At 44.4% G+C, this 22849-nt stretch overlaps 1 protein-coding gene, 1 long non-coding RNA gene and 1 other non-coding gene across 3 annotated transcripts in view; 1 reads left to right on the forward strand and 2 right to left on the reverse strand.

Annotated features, from left to right (window-relative positions):
* Positions 1–22849, forward strand: part of LOC135388283 (plexin-A2-like) — a 246693-nt gene that overhangs the window by 34333 nt on the left and 189511 nt on the right. The gene's annotated exons all lie outside the window — the stretch shown is intronic.
* Trnal-aag (transfer RNA leucine (anticodon AAG)) lies at positions 7550–7631 on the reverse strand. The gene has a single exon. It is a non-coding gene; the product is annotated as a tRNA-Leu (tRNA).
* LOC135390030 (uncharacterized) lies at positions 14300–15110 on the reverse strand. The gene is made up of 3 exons (XR_010421668.1): positions 14929–15110; positions 14689–14784; positions 14300–14565 (listed from the first exon to the last, which is right to left on the reverse strand). It is a non-coding gene; the product is annotated as an uncharacterized LOC135390030 (long non-coding RNA).

Raw genomic sequence — 22849 nt, forward strand, 5'->3', positions numbered from 1 at the left:
GTCTTGCTCAACGACCCCTCTAACACTTTGCACTCCCCGACGAACTCACGCACCTTCTACGCATCTCCAACCTTCATCCTCCATCCTCCACCCGTTTGTGTGTGTGTGTGTGTGTGTTTTGCTGTTGTTGTTGTTTGGCTATAGTCGTGACGACGCCCACTGCTGTGTGGGCTACAACGGCGAGCCGATCCTGCTATTACCCCCCCCCCCTCCACACTCTTTAAAATGAACTTCACCACATAGCACGCTCCTACACTCTTAAAAATGAACTTCACCACATAGCATGCTCCTAGCCAACCATCACCCCGAATGACAACGTTCTTGCCCTAGATTTGTTGAAAACGGGAGGAGGAGCCTATTTTGTGCCATGCATAATGGCACAAAATAGGCTCCTCCTCCCGTTTTCAACAAATCTAGGGCAAGAACGTTGTCATTCGGGGTGATGGTTGGCTAGGAGCGTGCTATGTGGTGAAGTTCATTTTTAAGAGTTAGCCAACAATCATCCCGAGTGACATCGTTCTCTCCCCTGATTTATTGAAAACGGGAGGCGTACGCCTTTTTGTGACACTTATGTAGAAATGTTAATTGTCACAAAAAGGCGGACGCCTCCCGTTTTCAACAAATCAGGGGAGAGAACGATGTCACTCGGGATGATGGTTGGCTAGGAGCGTGCTATGTGGTGAAGTTCATTTTTAAGAGTGCATCTCCTTTTTAAGAGTTTGCTATGCCTAACTGTCACTAAAGTGTGCATTTCAGTCGCTAAAACGACTTCGATTGACATCGAAGACACGCAAAGCTGGCGCGCTGCTCGGTGATATCCTATTGTATTCAACACATGAAACCTACTGAAACTGACCCTGTCCTATATTTTGAATTAAAATATTTTGATATTTTAGTACCGTGTGTTTTGAGATCGCGAGGATTTTGAACGCTGGGATATATCGTGGCATACCCAACATATCGAATTGCTTCTTGTTCTATAGGGAACTATCCGACATACACCTTCTACACGCCGTTTCCTTTCCAATCATCCGAAAAATATGACCACTCTATAGCTCAATGTCAGCACCTTGGTACATGGTATTCAATGCGATACACGCGCCAGATATTTATTGAGCATAACGATCACAGCGTCTTAATTGATGCGTTTCGCGGAGGACATTCGATCGACATGGACATCGGATCGAAGTAACGGCCGGTGAACTATGACGAGATTAATTAGTCTCGTCCGGTGTTGTATATTAATTTATGGGCCGCACAGCGGACAATTACTAGACTGGCCTCGTTCTTCGATTGAGCCAACGAATCGGAGTACATTGGAAACCTTCATCTCGTTAGCTGCCTCACGCGGTGTCATCGGTCAGCTGTCATCATGTCAGCGTGGACGGACAATTTTGCGAGTTGGCTGCCCTCCATAAGAGTGCAGTTGGGAAACGTTATTGATTAGAAGCGGAAAGGGTTATGCACTCCGTGGAGAGAGAGAAGGAGAGAAAGATGAAGAACAATGCACCTAGGTAGTATTCTGACATTTTTTCTGGCTTATACTGATCTTCTGAAATGTAAATATGTGTTAAATTAAAGTTAAGATTGAAACAATAAGCAGTGATTAATAATATCATGACGGCAGTATAGACATGTCATGTCATTCAATTGACATTCATATCCATTCAATTGACATGTCATGGTACACTCAATATCCAATTACTAAGTTATCAAAAGTATCTGGAATACTTAGTAAATGTCGATTCATTCTGTCAATACGAACTGAATTTATGCTATATCGCAGTTTATTTTATCCCCTCCTTTGCTATGGCATATTGCTGTTGTGTACAACATCCCGCACAAATCATCAAAGTATACAGGTACTCCAAGCGAGATTATTTCGCAGTGCAGAAGCCACACCAGTCAGCTCTGTTGAAAATACTACGTCTTGAAATCCAGCACTCTATATCATTACTGCCTTCGTCGTTTTTATGTTAGAAACAAAATAACTGGTGGTCCCGTGTTCGACTCCCTCCTAGGTGTTCTTTCGCCTAGAGATCGGCATGATGTCTATACACATAGGGCAATAAATCCGTGATCTGTACCACACAGCAGAGCTGATTATGGATTTCAATGTCTCTCCAGTCAGCTCCCGTAATTGTTAAATGACCTCACACTTGCGTCGATATAAGTAACATCAGGTTGTCTAATATTTTTTCTCGAATGAACAGTAGTAACTGGTTTGGTAGATACTTGTATTAGCTTTCTGTTAATTCCATTTATTAAGTTTTACGCGCATGCTGTACGTGTATTACGACGACTTGATTTCTGGGTCCGGGTATTTGTTGCATGTTTGTTGTTTGTTTGTAAGGGAAAACAGAGGAGAAATTGAACTCGTCTCCCGAATTGTTCTGCTACTCCTAACATAAATTCTCACCCCCCCCCCCCCACACACACACACACTCCCCAAAAATACTTCTCATGAGCTCTACTCGCAAGTTCGCTATTCACTATGCACATGTTGCATTTGTATGTCGTATGGTAATTGTATGTCTCAGTGCTTTTCCCTAATACTTCATTGAAATTGCAAGTTTTAGTTTTCATGTTATCCCGTCATTTGGTATTACCTGTCGCTATTTTCCGTTTATTCTGTTATTTATCTTGAAAGGGCACGGAGGCCTATATACTTAAGTTCCTTGGAGCTTTTCCGGACTCCCCCACGTTTACAGTGGGAAATAAACGTACTAAACACTCTACCATCAGTAATACAATGATACGAACTAATACTTTAATAGTAATTGATCATCACAAAAGAGAGCGTATTATCTGGTATCCCCAGAATTGAGAAAGTTAGCACATGCACCCGAGTAGGACCGCAGCTGTTTATTTATTTTTATTTATTTATTTACCCTCAGGGCTACAGCATTAGAGAGGGGAGGGGCTTGAAACAAAGCAGGAACAATGTGGAATCAAACAAAAATAAAATAAACAAAATAATTAACAACAAACGAACCGAAAACACGAGCATAGATAGCATGACCGGTGGACAATCAGATCAGTATGTAAAGCTTAAATAATCTTACGCTGCATTCAAGTGGCCGTGAAGCAGTTTTCTGAACTGTGTACCGTCAGTGATGGAAGTAATGTGACCCGGGAGATGATTCCATTCCAGTGAGGTTTTAGGTAAAAATGAGTCAAAACACGTTTTAGTAGTACAGGATGGGACACCAACTTTCTGGCGATGATCAAGCCTTGATGAGACGTATGATGGATGTGCAATTAAATGGAGTTTTAGCGTTTCGTTGTAGTAATATATCTTATGCAACAGAGAGAGTCGAGCAACCTGGCGGCGAACAGTCAAGGAAGATAGGTTAAGGACTGATTTCATCGCAGTGACACTGGCTGTACGACTATAATTCCCGAGAATAAACCGTGCAGCACGATTCTGAACCATTTCCAGTTGGTGAATGAGTGATTCTTGCCCTGGATCCCACACCGTAGCGACGTACTCTAATTTAGGAAGAATTAGCGTTCGGTAGAGTGTTAGTTTTACGTTGAGCGGTGCGAGTCTGAAGTTGCGGCGGATGTACCCTAGAGTGCGTGTGGCGTTATTGGTTACATATTCAACGTGCTGACCCCATGAGAGTTTAGAGGATACGTGTACGCCTAAATATTTATATAGTGTAACTTGTTCTAGTATTGTGTTACCAATCATGTATGTGGGACATTCGCTGTTACTACGAGACACTCTCAGGTGTTTACATTTAGTGAGATTTAGTTCCATATCCCACGTAGAGCACCATGACTGTAAATGCATGGAATCTGAAGGTTCTGTTACTTCACGATATAAAACACAGTTGTCAGCGTACAGACGTACAGAACATGAAAAAAGGCAAGGGAGATCATTAATGTAAATTAGAAAAAGCAATGTACCGAGAACCGATCCTTGTGGTACCCCGGACAGAGCAAGAACTATATAGGCTTGACATACTGTTGTTAGCTTGAACGTATTGATGACGGTTTGGATCCAGGCGATAACATTACTATCGATATTAATCGCGTGTAGCTTATGAAGCAGATGTACGTTACTGACCATGTCAAATGCTTTAGAGAAATCAAAGAATATGCAATCCGTGTTAGAACCACGATTCAAGGCCTTGTGGAGATCGTTAATGAAAGCCACCAGCTGGGTTTCACATGAGTAATGTTTTCTGAACCCGTGTTGGCTGTGATGAAAAAATGAGTTAAATTCGAGGTGGTTGACTACGTGTGAATAAACAATGGGCTCTATTATTTTGCATGAAATGCTCGTTAGTGAGATGGGGCGGTAGTTAGTAGCGCACAGCCTTTGTCACCAGATTTAAACAAGGAAATGACTTTCCCAATTTTCCAGTCAGCCGGAAGACAGCCAGTTTCGAGTGATTGGATGAAAATACGAGCAAGGAATAACGCTGAATATGTTGCCGTGTTCTTTAGGAACTTGGTGTTGATACTGTCATGACCACTACTGGATGACAGTTGAGGTTGTTAATTATATTCATGACATCGAAGACATCAATAGCTATAGGACCCATGACGACATTAATTATGTGGATCTAAATGCGGCAAAACTTTGTCTGAGATTGATGAAAAAACATTTACAAACACGTGCAGCTGTGTTCTTTTACCGCTCCTCGGAATTCCGTCTATTTTTGTCAATTTCAAGGCCTTTTCAGTGGTTTTGAAACTCAAGATAACGCCCCGGAGTTCGTCGTGGATCTCGCCGTCTCCCGGGGCACGATGGCTGCGTCGCAGTCAGCCTGCAAGGATTGGACTTTCAATGTCACTGTCCCTCGGGGTACGTCCATTGGCGCTGTTATTGAAGCAGCGGTAGAAGTTGTTGGCACTGATGGTGTCTATAGTATTCAACACCTGGGGCTCTCCAGCTTCAAGGTGGTAGTGTCTTCAGCGTCTGCATGTCGTCAGGTCGTGCAGAAAGGGTACTTGAAAATCGGTAGCGAACAAGTAAATGTCGAAGCACTTGGACGGGTCTCTCCGACTGTGATATGCAGGTATCTGCCTACCTTCGTGCCTAAAGATCCCCTGGTTCGAGCCCTACAACCGTTCGGTAAGGTACGTACTACACGTCGAGTACGTAATGTACAAGGATTACCCGACCATAAGGACCGGTGATCGTGTGATCAGAATGGAGATGAAGGAGGACAACCCTGTACCCAATTTCTTGCGGGTGAATGGACATCGAGTTACTTTCAATTACCCTGGGATGAAGCGTGTCTGCCGGTCCTCGCTTGACCGTCGTCTGACAGTTCGTAATTCCTATGGCTGCGCTGGGGTTGGGTTGGGTTTCAAACCTCCTGTCGTCGCACTGACAGTGATTGCGCTCAAAAATTCCTCGCGCGTTATAAGGCGAGTTCCCACATATAGCGCTTCGCTCTATAGGGCTAGAAAATAGCGCTCGAAACCTTGCGCTGTGTTTCCGTTTGCCGTTCTCACATACAACCGAGCACATAGCGCTATCCTGCTGGGGTCACGGGATATCTCTTTGCGACGTGATGCACCGGTGCTGCCGTGACTGCTCCCTGTCGGCGTCGGGTATCCGCAGCATCAAGGGGGATGACACTTTCGACTGTGATGGCGATACCAGACTATAGTAACCAAACACTCATGCATTGGCAGATGAAACTCGTGGCCATTTTCACGTCGTCGTCGTCGTCGTCGCCGTCGCATTTCCGTCTTGCTGCTTCGAGTGATCGGAAGCAAAACAAACCCCAGCTTCCGCGACGTCACGGCTGAAAGAAGATCACGATTGGTTAACGCAGACTCACCGCTCAATATAGCGCTAGAAAAGTTACCTCCACGTCGAGACTGGGAGGTTCCCGGGTTCGAATCCCGGTGCCGGCTGTGCTGTCTTGGGTTTTTCCTGGGTTTTCCTCAGACGCTTTCAGACATATGTCGGCACAGTTCCCTTAGAAGTCGGCCCAGGACGCACATTCCCCCAGGGCGTCAGTCGTGACGTTGCCCACATACGTGAGGCCGACAACGGCAAGCCCTATCACCACCACCACCACCACCACCACCTAGAAAAGTTGATCGGGGCTCTACTTCGACAAGAGCGGTTTTATAGCGGTTCGTAGCAATGCGAGGAGGAAAATATAGCGCAATTTTCTAGTGCTATGTAGCAAAGCGCTATATGTGGGAACTGGCCTATACTCAAGTGCCCCGTAGCGCCCCGTAGCGCATGATTTTCGGCTGTTTTTTTTTTTTTTTTCGATGCGATAGCTCCTCAATATTCCTGTTAGTTATCATTAATCTGAGTAAATTCGTCTCGCTCTTCACATTGGCGGGGTAACAAAGTGACATTTACTTGGCAAATTTCCGAGCTCAGTTCGCAAAAATTTACATAATTAAACTCAGGTTGCATGACATGCACATAAGGAGGTGGCAAAAGTGTAGTAAGAACAAATGTCGTTTACCGCATGATTCTATATGGCGTATTTTTTATTAAAATTCAATTACACGTTTTCTAGGACACCCTTTATACAGGGTGTCTCAAAAAACGTGTCATTCGGACTTTATAAAAAAACGGGGCGACGGAAAAATAGGGGGTAAATGGCATTTGTGTGGCAACTGAATTTGCCATCTTGCGAAAATATTTTCACTTGATTTTAATTAAAAGAAATTCAATTTCTTTAATTGAACTTCAAAATTTCCAAAGTCAACCTCACGTTTTTTTACAGAATTAGAGAGCCTGTAGCGAACTTAGTCAGATCCACCAAGAAATCCGCTCGATATTGCAAAGGGTACCGCCCAAAAAAGTCCCGAAGTTGAGGCTTCAGAGTTTCGGGCATTCAACAGCGCACCAAATCAGTCGCAAAGATGCGCGGAGGGCAGGACATGCTCCTGCCCCCATGAAGCTAGAACAGTTTATCGCCGGACCAGCGTGCAGCACAAGACGCGCCGATAACAAGGCGGGTGACATTCCACCATACGTTGATAAGCGGCAAACAAAAATGATTCCGCCTCTTTTTTCCCGCCCTGTTTTTTTCGGCCTTCTATCTTTCATGGGGGCAGGAGCATGTCCTCCTCTCCACTAATCTTTGCGTCTGATTTGGTGCGTCGTTGAATACCCGAAACTTTGAAGCCTCAATTTCGGGACTTCTTTTGGGCAGTTCCCTTTGCAATATCGGGCGAATTTCTTGGTGGATCTGACTACGTTCGCTACGGGCTCTCTAATTCTGTAAAAAAAAAAACGTTAGGTTGACTTGGGAAATTTTGGAGTTCAATTAAAGAAATTCAATTTATTTTATTTAAAATCAAATGAAAATATTTTTGCATGATGGCAAATTCAGTTGCCACACAAGTGCCGTTTACCCCGTATTTTTCCGTCGCCCCGTTTTTTCATAAGGTCCGAATGACACGTTTTTTTAAACACCCTATATGTATGTTTTTTGTTGTTGTTTTTTTTTTAACTCAAACTCAAGAACAGTCTCTGTGCGCAATGTTGGTGGTCTTGTGGAACATTGCACGTGGTCAGGAATGAACAGAGGCGTGAGAAAAAAAAAATGTTTGGCAGCGGTGGGATTCGAACCCACGCCTCCGAAGAGACTGGTGCCTTAAACCAGCGCCTTAGACCGCTCGGCCACGCTACCGATACTTTTCATTAACGTCGGTGACTATGTTAGAGCGGGAAAGTAGAGCAGTCCGGTTTTTATCATTGTATCATCTGACCTTTGCGAGGAACCGGAAATGCTACGCCCATTCACGTCCCTTTCGCCCATAGACGTTTTTGCATAGACGTTCTTGCGGTTGTGGTTTCGCGGTTAAATTATTGTAATTAACATCGTTTTAATTATTAATTCATCCATTTAATAATATATGGCCCAGTTTCACCAACGCTGCTGAACTTTGAACCAACACCCTTAGAAAAGAAAAAAACGGGAGGCGTACGCTTTTTCTGTGACAATTATGAACAGCAGAAGTGTCACAAAAAAGGCGTACGCCTCCCGTTCTCAATAAATCAGGGCAGATAACGATGTCATTCGAGATTATGGTTGGCTAGGAGCGTGCTATGCGGTGAAGTTCATTTTTAAGAGTGCAGATCAAGGGTTGCTAAAACTTGAAGCTAAGGCTCAATTCTTTTTTAGAAACGTTACTTGGTGACGTGATGGATGTTTCAGTGACCCTTTAGTGAAGCAGGGTTAAGCGTTAAATTCAAGATAAGCGACCTTTGACCTCGGTTCAAATGTTAATAGACGTTGGTGAAACCGGGCCAAAGTAGAGTTACATCAAGTCAGAAGTCGCCAACGTAAGTTCTACGCCCAAGACCTGGCGGGGAGAATCCACCTCATTTGTTTTTGTTCTTTTCTCTCTCCTTCTTCTTTTCAGTATCGGCGTAGATGCGGTGTGGATACACTATCCACTTATTGTAGGTATTCTCAACGTTGCGGTAAACGCTGACGGTGTCGAGTATCACTGTCGGTTGCACCCCTGAAACATTTCCTGATGTTTTCCGGCAGCATTTCCAAACAAATATCGACACAGTTCCTCTTCAAGGCGGCCCAGGAGGCTTACCAACTCCATACCCTGTCTCCTTCCTGTTGTCCTCTGTTCATCTGCCCACGCTTCTGTACATCGTTCACAGCCACAGTTGCTTTGTGGTGCCCACGCAAAATTTAAAATAAAAAAAGAACGCACTAAAACAATTCAATTTGGAGTGAGTGGCTGTCTGTTGGAGAAAATGTGCTTTTTCGTCTTGACACGTATTAATCTGAATAGTCAATCGTAAGTTAACAGTACCAGACAATTTCTCTCTTTCTTTTCTTCTTCTTCTTTTTTTTTTCATTCAACGGTTTCTTGAGCTAGTTTGTTTTGTTTTTATCCTCACCTTGATCCTGAAAACAATTAACAATCTCATAGGTATAGCGGCCTCTTCAAAGACACACATCTTTCATAATCCGATTCCCGCAGAACCTACCGATATACAACAGTGTAGTTGATTCTCTTCCACAAGACATCCGGAAGACGTTCAGAGGTGCGGGAACTGACTCCCAAAAATACCACTGACTAACAAAGCATAGCTCAAACCCACAAGTATCCACAAGGTTGAATGCGATCTATCATAAGACAATATCTTGCCGCGTAGTGACCAAGAACTCTGCGGGGGTCTAGTATGTCGATCAGATCGTAGGCCCACATTTCCGCTCAAGCTTTTACATCTTTCAAAGGGATTATCGTACCTTTCATCTTGCCGTTCGCGTTACCTGACGCCAAAATTTATTTCGTTTTGCTATGGCTTCTGGGTCACACTGACGGTGACACCTATACCGATGCCAGGGACGGAGCCGTATCTGCAGCGAGTTTCGGTTTCCATTGTCTACTACAACATAAACTGTAACCGCATATTCATTCTCCAGAATAGTCCAGCGGAAGACGCGCACAACGTCACAGTTTTCTGCTGCCGCGTGAGCGTTCAATGCCATGCCTTTCCGTGCTCTCTTACCATAGGGGGTACCCTACGGCTCATCAACAAGACATTTCGTAGCAGACGACAGGGCAAAGGGTGCCATCTGCTATGTCGTGCGCTATATGTGCGCAGAGCGTCACTCCCGACATTCCAGCGCGTACGAATTATCAACATAAGGCAAGGGGAACTTTGCTCTTTCTGGAATATTCCGTGGGGATATGTCTCTCGTGAGAATACACGACTACACCAACGTGATAGCTACAAGTCAGTGGACGATTATTGGTCAGGATTAGCCGCGGTCGTGATGCCGTCGGGACTGCCTACTCCACATTTTGTTCCCTCTAATCTAATATTAAAGGTCAGCTATGCCGATATCCCAAATAGTCGAAACGGTTGTGATATTCTGAAAGCCCACATCCAGCTCTCCCCAAAATGCACCTTCATTCTCTCAGTTCGGGACAGTACCATGTAAAAAAAATAGATAATTCATTCCGAAACACACATGGGCGCAGCCATTTTTATGACGTAGATGCGCCCGAACGGGCATTGTGACGTGTACGCGCCTTCGTACTTGTCAGTGGATTTCAGCTACGGCTTCTCGCGGCTTCACGTATCTGTGCTTGAAGATGGCGGACAGCCGGGTTCCACCACCGTTCCGCGATAAGTAAACAGTGCGGTAGCTGCGAACTCATTCGCGAACCAACCTCTGTGCGATGTTGTGACTGGAATTCGTCGTTTGTGTTTTGTGAGCACGTACAACTTGTATCAAGTCGCGTCTGCGTTAGCCCCTTTACAGCACTTGCCCATTGTAGAGACTGACGTTTCGACAGCCGTGTTAGCAAGAAAATGCCGACAGCGTTTTATTCCTGCAGGAAAAAATTGTGCTATGTATTTGAGAAACTGCGTACTGCTATGGGACAAGTTTTACGTACGATTTATCAATGTGCAACAGCGTCGACGATGGTATGTAACGACCAGAGACGTAAAACGAAATACAAATCACATTTTAAAATTTTTGTGGGATTCTGTGCGTTTTCCAGAAGCTTTCTTTGAATCACACCCCCACGCTGCGTTGTGTGGCACGCTACAAACTACTGCATTTTATGTCTAACATCCGGATATTGTTTGTAATGAGCACCGTCGCACAAAAACATGCACACGAAAGCTCCAGTAGCCATGTGGTTGCACACTATTCAGACGCAAAAGAAGTACCAGTGCACATATTGCCACTTAGAAATGGTGTTTTTAGAAATGTGGTGTCTGAAGAGTTAGGGCATAGCATAGATCCTAGAAATCAGGTGCACCTTATCCTTCTGTAGAGTGCTCTTTCAATTCACAACTCAGCCCATGGGGTGTAAACGTGTTAGAGGCAATTATGTGACTTGTCGTCCTTGTTATTATTGTACAAATCACTTTGTATGTAGGACATGATAAGCAATATGTAAGTTGCAACCTTGAACTTGAGTTTTGAATTTATAAAAATATAAATATACAATATGTAATATGAAATTTATATAAAATAAAAAATAACATTTATAAAAAATAAATAGAAAGGATTCATGGAAGCAATCCGTTAGCATACCCATTGCGCATGAAGCACAATTATATATGCTTGGACATCATCTAATTAATCTTCTGAACCATATGTGTGGCTGCATACGAAATTTTATATGCGCATGCTCTACCTTCGTATTTATACATGTGCACACGAATAACAGTGAATATATGTGAAGTGGCAAAAAGCAACGCTAGACTCTACCATCATTGTGCCCCTTTAACTTTTCCGCATTTATGTCTGGTGAACAGGGAATGTCTCACTAGAAAAGAAGACATTTGTGCATTGTTTGGCAAGCAAATAAATATATTTATTTACATTTTCCATCAATCAACAATGTTGTGACCTGGTGCAAATATTAATGTCAACAAGGAAAGTACTTACAAATTATTCCTATGTGCTCAAATGCAGATATGACAATTCTGTTTTTGTACCTCAGCACAGTACAGTTTCAAAATTAACAAACTGCACAGCATCAGCAATCTTAAAGTATCTCAAGAGGGGAATCACATAAAGCTCCAATAATAGACTGTGCAAACAAAGCTAAAAAAAACAAAGTACTTCAAGAAAAATCTGAATAATCGGTTGACGTTGTGATATGTACTACTATGCACAGTTTATGAATGGAACATGTTACTTTTTGCATTGCCTCCATGTGAGCGCTAGAACAGGCAGCTTTTTAAGTCGCTCTTTTCGTGTTTTTCTATTGTCTTTTTTTCGTTTTCTGTTCTTGCAATAGCAAGCATGGCCATAGTGAAACACAAGCAGCCAAGGACAGGATGAGACATCTGCAATGCGACTGCTAGCTCTAAACTGATATATTTATTAGCAGACTCTGGAATATACACATATATGCTGCTAAGCAAATGACAATTTAACCAATAAAATAACAGACAAGAAAAAAAGGTTATATATCTTCCCCTCTCCTCATTCTATTTCACAGGCAGCCCTAGTATCATTCTGAGTGTGCCCGTGCGTTCCCTTTGAGATAACGTATCTCGGACAGAAGCAAATCCAACAGCGGACTGCTTACACATGCAACTGTCTTGGATTTCTCTAACCACTTATTATTTAACCGCTGCCTTGAGCTGTGTGTTCTGGAAATTTAGGCAGCATCCAGAGTCCCTGCATTGTGTTGCCAAGTTTCTCGAGGGCATCAAAAGTCTGTCCTTGGCTGCCTGTGTTTCACTATGGCTCTCAGATACAAACTACCCCATTTCAACACAGTAGAAAACACAGATTTGTAAATAGCATCTGTTGACTGCACTGTACATACCCCCCATATAAGGGATCATAGTGGATACTACATCTCGTGCGATAATGTCAGGAACACAAAAAAGCTAGATTTGAAACCACTCTTACGTCGTTGTAGTAGTATTTGTGTGAAGCTACGCAATTCCTGTCCTGCAAATAATTTAAACCATATGTTTCATCTGCCAGCGTGATGATCCCCTGAAAAGCAATTCACACTTGGCGGGAACTACCGGTTCTGAAACCTATCCCTGACATTTGTAGCCATCAGGGACAAAACCCAAGGGCTGCGGTGGAAAAGACAAACACACACGGGCTATGTCCTCACTGTGTATCAGCTGCTCTGGCTACTAAGAACACGTTCCAAATTGATATAACATGGCTTGACATGATACGCCGGCGAAAGCTAACCTATAAAATTCGTAGTTAAATGTACAATACGTAAACACTTGCCATAACATGACAGTTTCCTTCCTGCATTCATGCGCTACCATTCAACCCACATAAACAGTGTAGTGAATTTTTTTATAGCATTACACGTCGTTTGACAGAACTTGAACAAGATTATATAGCACATGATAAAAGTAGAGTGAACATAATGTGCAGAAAAAATGGCTAGGAAGCAAGCGAGCTGGTGAAGATGATGCATATGTAAAACCCCCGAGACTAGGGAACACAAAGGGACGTGTTTGTTTCTGTCCCTTCGTGTTCCCTAGTCTTGGGGTTTTACATCATGCATAATGTGGAGCTTTCCATTCACGCTTAATGGCCATAGCAGTAATGCATGAAGGCCACTGCTAAGTTGTGTTGAGAAACACCACTTTATGTTTGCCATGTCTAAATGAAACGTACCTGACCTGATCCAAATTAACCGTTCTGAGTCTGGAACACACAAAGAGAAAAACGCAACACACGCCACAACATTAACAGATAGGCAAATGAGCTGTGGCAAGCTCCACCTTGGGACAAAGTCAACAAGTAATTCACCAAAAGTCAATGAGCGCCTGAAATGTAACATCTCTGACTGGTAGCAGGACGGTCCACGTTCAATTCCTGGTGCTAGCACTGACTGGCTTCTTCATGAATTATTTGTTGAAGTTTCGATGTACTTGAGAACCATTCGTCAACCATTGTATCCTCATGAGGTGATGAGGGTTTGTCATCCCAAAGAGACTCCCTTTCTGGCATGTGTCCTTATGGATGCTGATCACTGCAGAAAAAAAAAAAGAAAAAGCATTTAATGACAAGAAATGGATAGTCGTATTTACTGTATAATGATTGTGCACAACAGAAAGAAGACTTTTGCACAAAAGGCTGTACTTCTTGAGGTCTAACATCAAGTCACAAAATTCCAGAATATATGACATGTTGTAAGGTAGAGAATAAGTAGAGTTATTGAGTTGTCGAGTTGAGTTGAGGGGGGAGTTGTACCCCCTTTTTATTTTATTATATATCATTGTATAATTATTTTTATGTCTGTACCAATCTCGCTCTCTACATTACAACATGTTTTATATATTCTGGGATTTTGTAACTTCATGTTAGACATTAACAAGAGCAGCCTTGTGCACGAAAGTCTCGTCTCATTAAAATTTAGATGCTCTAACAGTCTTCTTTCTGTTGTGAATCTCTATCGCAGCATACCTGCACATTGCTGTTCTACGTACTGTGACTTTGCAGTAAGAGTATGGACTTTGAGTAAAACGACTATACAGCACTGCTCAGGTATTTTTGCCTATCGAACAGTATGTATGTATGCAGTATGCACACAGTATTTGTGCACCGGACCCACTAAAAATGTAGTGAATGTGGCATTGCCCACGGTAATGCACCAAGTTGAACACAATTATTGTAGAATCCAGGTATTTTAGCTTACATGTCAAGCCAGTACCACATCCAGTGTGAAGTTGTGACAAATAAATAGTTTCCATTTTTTTTTAGCTCTCAGAACACAGACAGTGAATTAATAAGAGTAGACAATGTTAACATGAAATCTGGGCTATTCTTCAATTAAAGATTCACAGATAGTAAAGGCACCTTCCTCAATGGACATTGATGACACTGAAAATTCTAAAACGTTATCAGCTTCAACAACATCAGCTTCGGTGTGTCAAAGGATTGTATGTCCAACAGTAATCCAGCTAACAGTAACAAAAATGTGCAAAAGACAAATTAACTGAACTAATGTAACGTAGCTTCTATATCAGACAGTGAAGCTTGTAACACCCCATCCACAGGAACCAGTGTCCAGACAGCAAAAGTGCTTGAACTGGGAGATAGCAGCTAATCGGAATGGCGACCTTTGTTTTCCACCCTGAAAGCACAGGTTGTAACTTTGAGGGCAGATTTAAAAGTGGTGTCAAGATGTCTGCATGCGAGTGCACGTGAAAAGTTGAACATAGGTGAATACTCAAATTATAACATCACATTGTCATACCTGTTGGTGGAGGTAGACTGCAACTAACGTGTCAGCAATTTCTTCGTGCACCAGATGCAAGCCAGATCATGCTTAATTTCCGCCTTCAGCGTGCACCTGTGATAATTCAGAAGTTAGATTATCAATACTATTGTGTTGTTAATCGTGGTTATATCACGTATAATTAGAGTAAGTGCAGTAGGACAGCTGCACAATCGATTCATTAAGCTTGCTATTTTTTATATCTGAACCTCGACTTACCTTTTTTGCTCTCGTTTTTTGCCTTGATCCTCCGTGGCACGTTCAAAATGTTGTGCGTCGGGCACTTCAGATTTTCAGCAGACGACTTCGTGCCGAGATTCCAAATTGCCTCTGGAGTCGCTCGTAACCTATGATAACATTCGTGGACGAAATCCTTGCAGTGGAAATTAGCAGGCACCACTGTCAGCGAAGAGCTTCGCACTGCTTGGTCTTTTGGCAGCTTATAATAGGTAACACTTGAATGCTCCGATGAATTGTTCTACCAGCGTAGCACCGGCGCATCTCCGACAACTTCGCCGTGGCATATCACGTATCGTATCGCTCCAGCCCATTAAAGGCAAGGTCAGAACAAGGAAGTGCACTTTCCACGCCGTGCCAAAAAAAATATTCACATGCTTTGTTTCCGGCTTAGCAACAACATCACAGCTGTTCGCTTACGTACGATGCACAGAGGACGAAACGAAAGAAGCCAAGCGGCCAAGCCAAGAGTCCATGCCAAGCCAAAGACAGATAAACCGAGAGCGGTGACGTCGGTGCGCCCGTGCGCAGGGTTTGCCGACGGTCTGACGGCCGGGCGTGGGAACTAAAAAAACTATTTTCTAAAAAAATACGAACAGTTGGAGCAAGATATTTCGCACACATATTCAGTGTTCGGTAATGAACACACAGCGCGAGTATTGCTCAGTTCTGCGGCACTTCAAAATCGGCATATCTGACCTTTAAGTTACTCATAGCTTTTTTTGTTATTTACTGCCGCAGCATTGCAGTGGCATTCTTTCCCTTATTACACCCCAATTCCATGTGGCCTTTGTCATTTATGAGATCCGTTAGACAAATTCATACGCTTCAAGTCAAGTGGGATAGAGTGAAGCAGGGTTGCGGAGTTGCCACTCCGGGGTTGGAATCATTCCGGAATCATTCCAGATTTAGCAGAGCCCGGAATGGAATTGGAATGGAATGGCGGAAACTGTCCTGGGAATGGAATGGGAATGGAATTATGCATTTTTTCGCAGGCGGAATGGAATTGGAATGTAATGGTCTGGGTGCCACACGGTCAGGGGCGATGGTTTGGTTTGTTTTTAAGAAAAAACTAAAATGGAGATTTTGGCTTCACTAGTGTGAGGCCTGCAACCCCACATCACTTGCATCAGTTACTTTAGTGGAAAACTCCTGTAATGATGATGCCAATGAAGAGGAAGAGGAGGAGGGCGAAATAACCTTGTCTTTGTGCTTTTTCCGTGCTGGGTAATGTCACTATAGCACTTCTAGCTAGCTAGTACGGTTACCAGTCCTAATTCTTTTATTGGTGGAATTAAAGGAATGGAATGGCGATGCCAAGCCATTCCAGGAGTGGGAATTGACCATACCTTTTCAGTCCGAGGAATTGAATGGAATGGCATTATCACAAATCTTCATTCCTCTGAATGAAATTGGAATGGAATGGGTGATCCTATTCCGTAACCCTGGAGTGAAGCAAATACTATACTGCAAAGACAAAATATCGCGCACACTGGTAACGCATACCCCTCATTCTCTCCCTTACTGCTTTTTCGTCCCCTATATAGTGTTGTCTGCGTTTTTTATGGGTTCGATATATATTCCCTTCCAACAGTGCCACATTCCAGACACTAATTTACACCGATAACGAGAACAACAACGAGGTTACAACGACAAGGAACACAGAGTTTCGGCGCTGATGTGCGGTACAGTACCCAGTTACACGTGAGATACTATAGAACAGTCAATGAAGCGGAAATGAAATGACGCCCGCAGTTTGCATTGAAGCACGGTAACAAACTACCGTATTTTACGGTGTATAACGCGCGCGTTATACAGTAAAAAGGTGCTCTGAAGAGGTCCTGCGCGTTATCTAACGGTGAGCATTATACACTGAAATATTTTCCTACAGAGTTCCTCTTCTGGTCGGTGTCGTCCAAATTCTTGCCTCTTCCAAGGTGTGCTGTGAGTTTCTCACATATCTCTTAGCGTCAGTTGACAAAGCCGGTGAAAGGGCGCTGGGCTTCATACAAATTAATGATGCTGCTTAAGGTTGCTATTGAGCAGTCAATAATCCTGAATTCATTTCAGAAGGCTGGCGTGATCGAGAAGGAACGTGAAACTAAATATGTTTCAAATAACGCATATGCATGTAATATACACCGCCATGGTTTATTGTGCACGTATATAGTGGTGGCAGTACAGAAGCTTGTAGCAACATTGCGGTGCGCGTTATACATGGAACTTTTTTTCAAATTCGGTCCGTTTTTAGAGGTGCGCGTTATACACCGGAAAATACGGTAGACAAGGAATCCATGAAAAAGGTGGACGCCACGTACGTTCTAGACCAGCCGAAGTCTCCGGCTTTTCCTGCCATTTGCAGCCGAATACTTTTTTCCATCTCCTTCGCGCTTACAACTCGATCGGAAAATAGTCCACAATCACGCCTCGCACCTTTTGTTCCAGCACCGTTTTTGTGAGCATGCAACCTTGTCCTTCCGGTAGCGAAACAATCACCGTCAACCTAATTCCCCTAAGTGACGCACTCGTGCAAGACCACCTTTCGAATTCGACACGGCATACCATACGCCAATAGACGAGGTTCACAATGGACACAGTATAGTATTGACTCCAGTACGGCACAAAGAAACGCATTGCCACATTGCTTTGATATAGCGTTCCTTTGAAGAAGCCAGCGAAATGAAGAACGTGCAAGCCCGACAACAACGACGCTCCCTGGGGGTCAAGAGTGGACGACCCGCAAAGCGACACCAGCGCGCGTATGCTCGAACGTGAGCGCTTTCAGCCGTGTTGCAACGGTCATTGTTTTCTGATACCATGGAGGCTTTGTGTTTACGACACGGGGGGATATTACGGGATATTGTCTGTTAGTCGTTTGTATTGTGCGTTTACTTCTGCCGGATCTCTGTGCGCTCCGTACACGTCAGCGGTTCCTGAAGGGAACACACGAGCCTTCTGCTTCTTGTCGTCTGTTGATTGGTTTGTTTTGTGGGGCAAAAAAAAATATAAACAAAACGGACGGCGTAGCGCTCATGAAGAAGGTTGATGTCTATTGAGAACTCTTTTGGGACACTTCGCAACCAAATCGATTTCAAGCTTGTGTTCTTTCTGCAATCATTGACATGATCACTGAAAGGCGGTTTCGAAATATATCGCTCGAAAACGATACTAAAAACGATTTTTGAAGCGCTCAAAGTGGTGGTTCTCACTGGCGTGCGCAGAAGGATGACTTTTGTGAGCAACACTGGGCAGCTTTACGTCAGCGTGCATTCTTTCGTTTGCTATTCGTTCTACTCCTGATAGTATTCGCATTACTTATCAGTGATTCGAACCCGGGAGGTACCCATGTCCGAATCCCGGTGCCGGCTGTGCTGTCTGGGGTTTTTCCTGGGTTTTCCTCAGACGCTTTCACCGGCATATGTCGGCAAAGTTCCTTTAGAAGTCGGCCCAGGATGCACATTGCCCCATGGCGTCAGTCGTGACGTTGCCCACCTCTGTGGAGGTCGACAACGGCGAGCCCTTTCACCAGCACCACCACCACCACCACACTCTTAAAAATGAACTTCACCACATAGCACGCACCTAGCCAATCATCATCCCGAATGACAACGTTCTCGCCGTAGATTTGTTGAAAATGGGAGGAGGAGCCTATTTTGTGCCGTGCATAATGACGCAAAATAGGCTCCTCCTCCCGTTTTCAACAAATCAGGGGCGAGAACGTTGTCATTCAGGATGATGGTTGGCTAGGAGCGTGCTATGTGGTGAAGTTCATTTCTAAGAGTGCAGTTATCCAGTAATGAGCCTAAGCAAGTTGAGGATTTACATCAAATCGTGCGGCAACAAATCAATGTTTCCGTGGGTTTGTCACTTGTTTCACATTTCCCCATTCATTATCATTAACTTATTTGTTGTTGTTGTTGTTCACATTTCCGAGAGGTGAAAAGCACTTCAGTGAGTGGCAGCAATGTGAAAGACGCAACAAATCTACACACAGTCGAATTTGTTCCAATCATTTTGCACCTGATATGTTGGACAAAACTCGTCTATCTCCACGAGCTAGGAGTGTCATTTGGTACTTTGGTAGTAGTACATCGTCAGTAGAACATGCGGATGCGGATGCGCGCCTGTACCCACTTGGCCATGCCCTTTGTATACAACTTTAAAGGTAATGTGTGGATTAATGGTACGTATACGCATCCTTGCATGAACCCGCTAAGGGAGAGCGCTATTCCGACTCTACACTCTAAAAACAGCACTTCACCGCATAGCACGCTGTGTGCCAATCATTGCCACGAATGATAGGGTTATCGCTTCTGATTCGCAGAGAGAGGTGGGCGTACGCCTTTTTGTGGCAATTTGGATATATGAAATTTTCCACAAAAAGGCGTACGCCCCCCTCTCTCTTCGAATCAGAAGCGATAAAACTATCATTCTAGGCAACGGTTGGCACACAGCGTGCTCTGCGGTGAAGTGCTGTTTTTAGAGGGTACATTCTTAGAAATGAACTTCACGGCATAGCACTCTCCTAGCCAACCATCATCTCGAATGATATATCTGCCCTGGGGGCTTAATCGCTTCATCGTCGTTACGGTCGTTACAAGCTAACGAGTGGCGGGAAATTCAAAAAGGTGTGCACGTGACACATTGCGCGTGACGTATACCACGGCCTTCACGTATCGCGCGAAGAGCGCTGTGCACGTGTTTTATCACGTGCCCACCTTTTTAAATTTCCCGCCCGCCTTTTTGAATTTCCCGACACTCGTTAGCTTGTAACGACTGTAACGACGATGAAGCGATTAAGCCCCCTGGTTTGTTGAAAACTGGAGGCGTGTGCCTTTTTTGTGACACTTACGCTGTTCATATAATTGTCACGGAAAAGGCGTACGCCTCCCGTTTTCAACAAATCCGGGCAGATAACGATATCATTCGAGATGATGGTTGGCTAGGAGCGTGCAATGCGGTGAAGTTCATTTCTAAGAGTGTACACTCTTAAAAATGAACTTCACCACATAGCACGCTCCTAGCCAACCATCACCCCGACTGACAACGTTCTCGCCCTAGATTTGTTGAAAACGGGAGGAGGAGCCTACTTTGTGCCGTGCATAATGGCCACAAAATAGGCTCCTCCTCCCGTTTTCAACAAATTAGGGGCGAGAACGTTGTTATTCGGGATGATGGTTGGCGAAGAGCGTGCTATGTGGTGAAGTTCATTTCTAAGAGTGTAGCCGTGTATTGTGTTATAGGCTATAGCCTGCACTCTTAAAAATGAACTTCACCGCATAGCACGCTCCTAGCGATCCACCATCTCGAATGATATCGTTATCTGCCCTGATTTGTTGAAAACGGGAGGCGTACGCCTTTTTTGTGACACTTATGCTGTTCGTATAATTGTCACAAAAAAGGCGTACGCCTCCCGTTTTCAACAAATCCGGGCAGATAACGATAACATTCGAGATGATGGTTGGCTAGGAGCGTCCAATGCGGTGAAGTTCATTTCTAAGAGTGTGTGTACGCTCAGCACATCATTCATCTTGGCTGCATGTGCTTGCCCATACGTGCTCCATAGTAATACAAACGCGAGGAAGGCAGTGTCGTCCCTGGTCGATATCAGCAATGCAATCGCTGATGAAAGCCCCGTACATAGTTGATGACTTTCATCACAAAGTCACATCTCATCGTGCACTCGTATAGCCATTAATTAATTAACCATCAGATCCTCGCTTCCCAATCACGACCACTTCGGTAATCTGCGTCCTTGTTGGTGGAGTCCCTCAGTATAAATTTGTTCGTACATGTGCGGCATTTGTTTGTTGCATATCTTCTCGCGGCATTTTGTTGCGTATTGAACGCGCAGTATGTACGCGCAAATGTCGATACTGATTTATGTGTTTATTGGTTACTAGACTTATGTGGGTAATTTGGTGAGCATGGAGCTTTCACTTTGTAAATGAGGCAGCGTTGTTGAATGTGAATCAATCAAACACATCCTCGTATGGGTTTCCGCGCGAGCTACTTAATCGAACGAGATGTCGGCGGACGAAAGCGAGGAAGAAAGAAGAATGTGCCAAGAAGATATAGCGAAAAAAAAAATTGCCAGGAGCATCGGGACGACACTGGAAGAAACAACTTGCGAAAGATTCGTTAGAAAACGAGAACTCGAGGCGATGTTGCTAGCAGACGACACAAGCAGACGACTGTATATACAGTCGTCTGCTTGTGTCGTGTATGGGGGCAGAATCACCAGGAGACGCAGAACATACACGGGAAGACGAAGGCTCACGTGATCACATGCACTCAAATAAAGCGCTTATTCCCACATCGGTGTCCGTGTAAGAAACTCTTCTCGATCCCTCGCCACGTAAACAGTACGACACGCTTCATCCAGCCGTCACATATAATTTCGCACGCAGCAAGCCTGTGACTCCCAACGGCTCCCTATGCGACTCATGGCGACTTGTTTCCAGGGCTACGGCCGCTGAAAGTGTGGCTCTGACTGGCTGCACTTGTAATGACTATACCATCACGTCGACTGTCGTCCATACCTTACTGCACAGGTGGCGTACAAAGCACTCCGCAGTTCTGCGTCCTCGTCGCGGCCCCATTCCTTCTAGCATTCGCGCGATCATGAGTGCATGTTCATGAGGCATTTTGCATTGATTGGTACGTACCATGAGATATTGCAGCCTTGTCAACGAAAAAGTCAGCAGGAATCGCCAGTTGACTTCATAAGGGTGTAAAATTGCATGACTCCTGCGGAATCACCCTTGTTCTTTACTTGACGACCTGAAGAAATGCAATGTCTTGCACGTAAGGTCCCAGAAAATACCTTTGTGTAGCCGGCAGCGGAAAGGGGCTCGCATTGACCGGGTAATGAGTAATGACGACAGACGCACGCGCGCTTACTGCCCATGCGTGAATAAAAACATTCTTCATCCTGATTTTCACCCGAAGTATGCACGGGTTAATATACATGGCATCTCTACCTGCTCTACTGTCTATAACACTGGGTGGTGATGCGGGATATAGCTGCTAGCCACCTGGCAGGTACCAACGTGCACTCTCACCCGCAGGTTTCGCTCAATCGTGAGGGCGATGTGGGCATCGAAGACTCAGCCCTGACAATTTGACGACGAGGCAGCGAACCGATGTGACGATCATATAGGCGGTGAAGACGAAGACAGGCGACAATCACGTAAATCACGTAAGGCATCGAGCCCCGATGACCATGCGACGCCTACATCTTCACCGTCTGCGTTCGAGGTTGAGACGGCGTCTGCTCCTGCGGCAACGCCCAGATTCTCGTACCAGGAGGTCAGGCGTTTGGAACGGGTACTAATGTAAGGTAGACGAGGGACCCATATGCGCGTGTTGCCCATGTACGAATAAACACATTCTTCTAGGGCTGTACGGCTATTCCGGTTTTACGAATATTGAGCAATTGTATATTCGATTCGAATATCCTATTGACTATCGTATCCTACAGTATTCGAATTTGGAAACGAAGTGATGTCCCTTCCAAACCGAATGTATTCCAATAGCTCTAAAGCTGCACTGGTAATACCAAAACAACAAAGCGAGTATATCAAAAAGTGAGTTCTGTTTCATATGCATGTACGTACGCACGTACCATGTATCTATTCGCTTTGGTTTTAAAATCACTATTCGCATAGCACTACATTCTTCATGCATCCTAACATTCAACCGGGTGCCTTGCTACGGTTACGTCCCATTTCGCCTAATGCGATTTTTCACGATTAAGAGGGCAAGAAGGGTGCCTGCCACTAGGCGAAACAGGACTGTCGTGCCATCTCATGGGGCGAAATGGGCCGCTAACAAGTGGGCGTTGCTATCTCTGATTGACGTCAGCAGGGAACGGCTCCGCCCCCGTGTGCAGTGTCTGGAC

The sequence above is a fragment of the Ornithodoros turicata genome, chromosome 3, assembly GCF_037126465.1.
Source record: "Ornithodoros turicata isolate Travis chromosome 3, ASM3712646v1, whole genome shotgun sequence".
NCBI lineage: Eukaryota > Metazoa > Arthropoda > Arachnida > Ixodida > Argasidae > Ornithodoros > Ornithodoros turicata.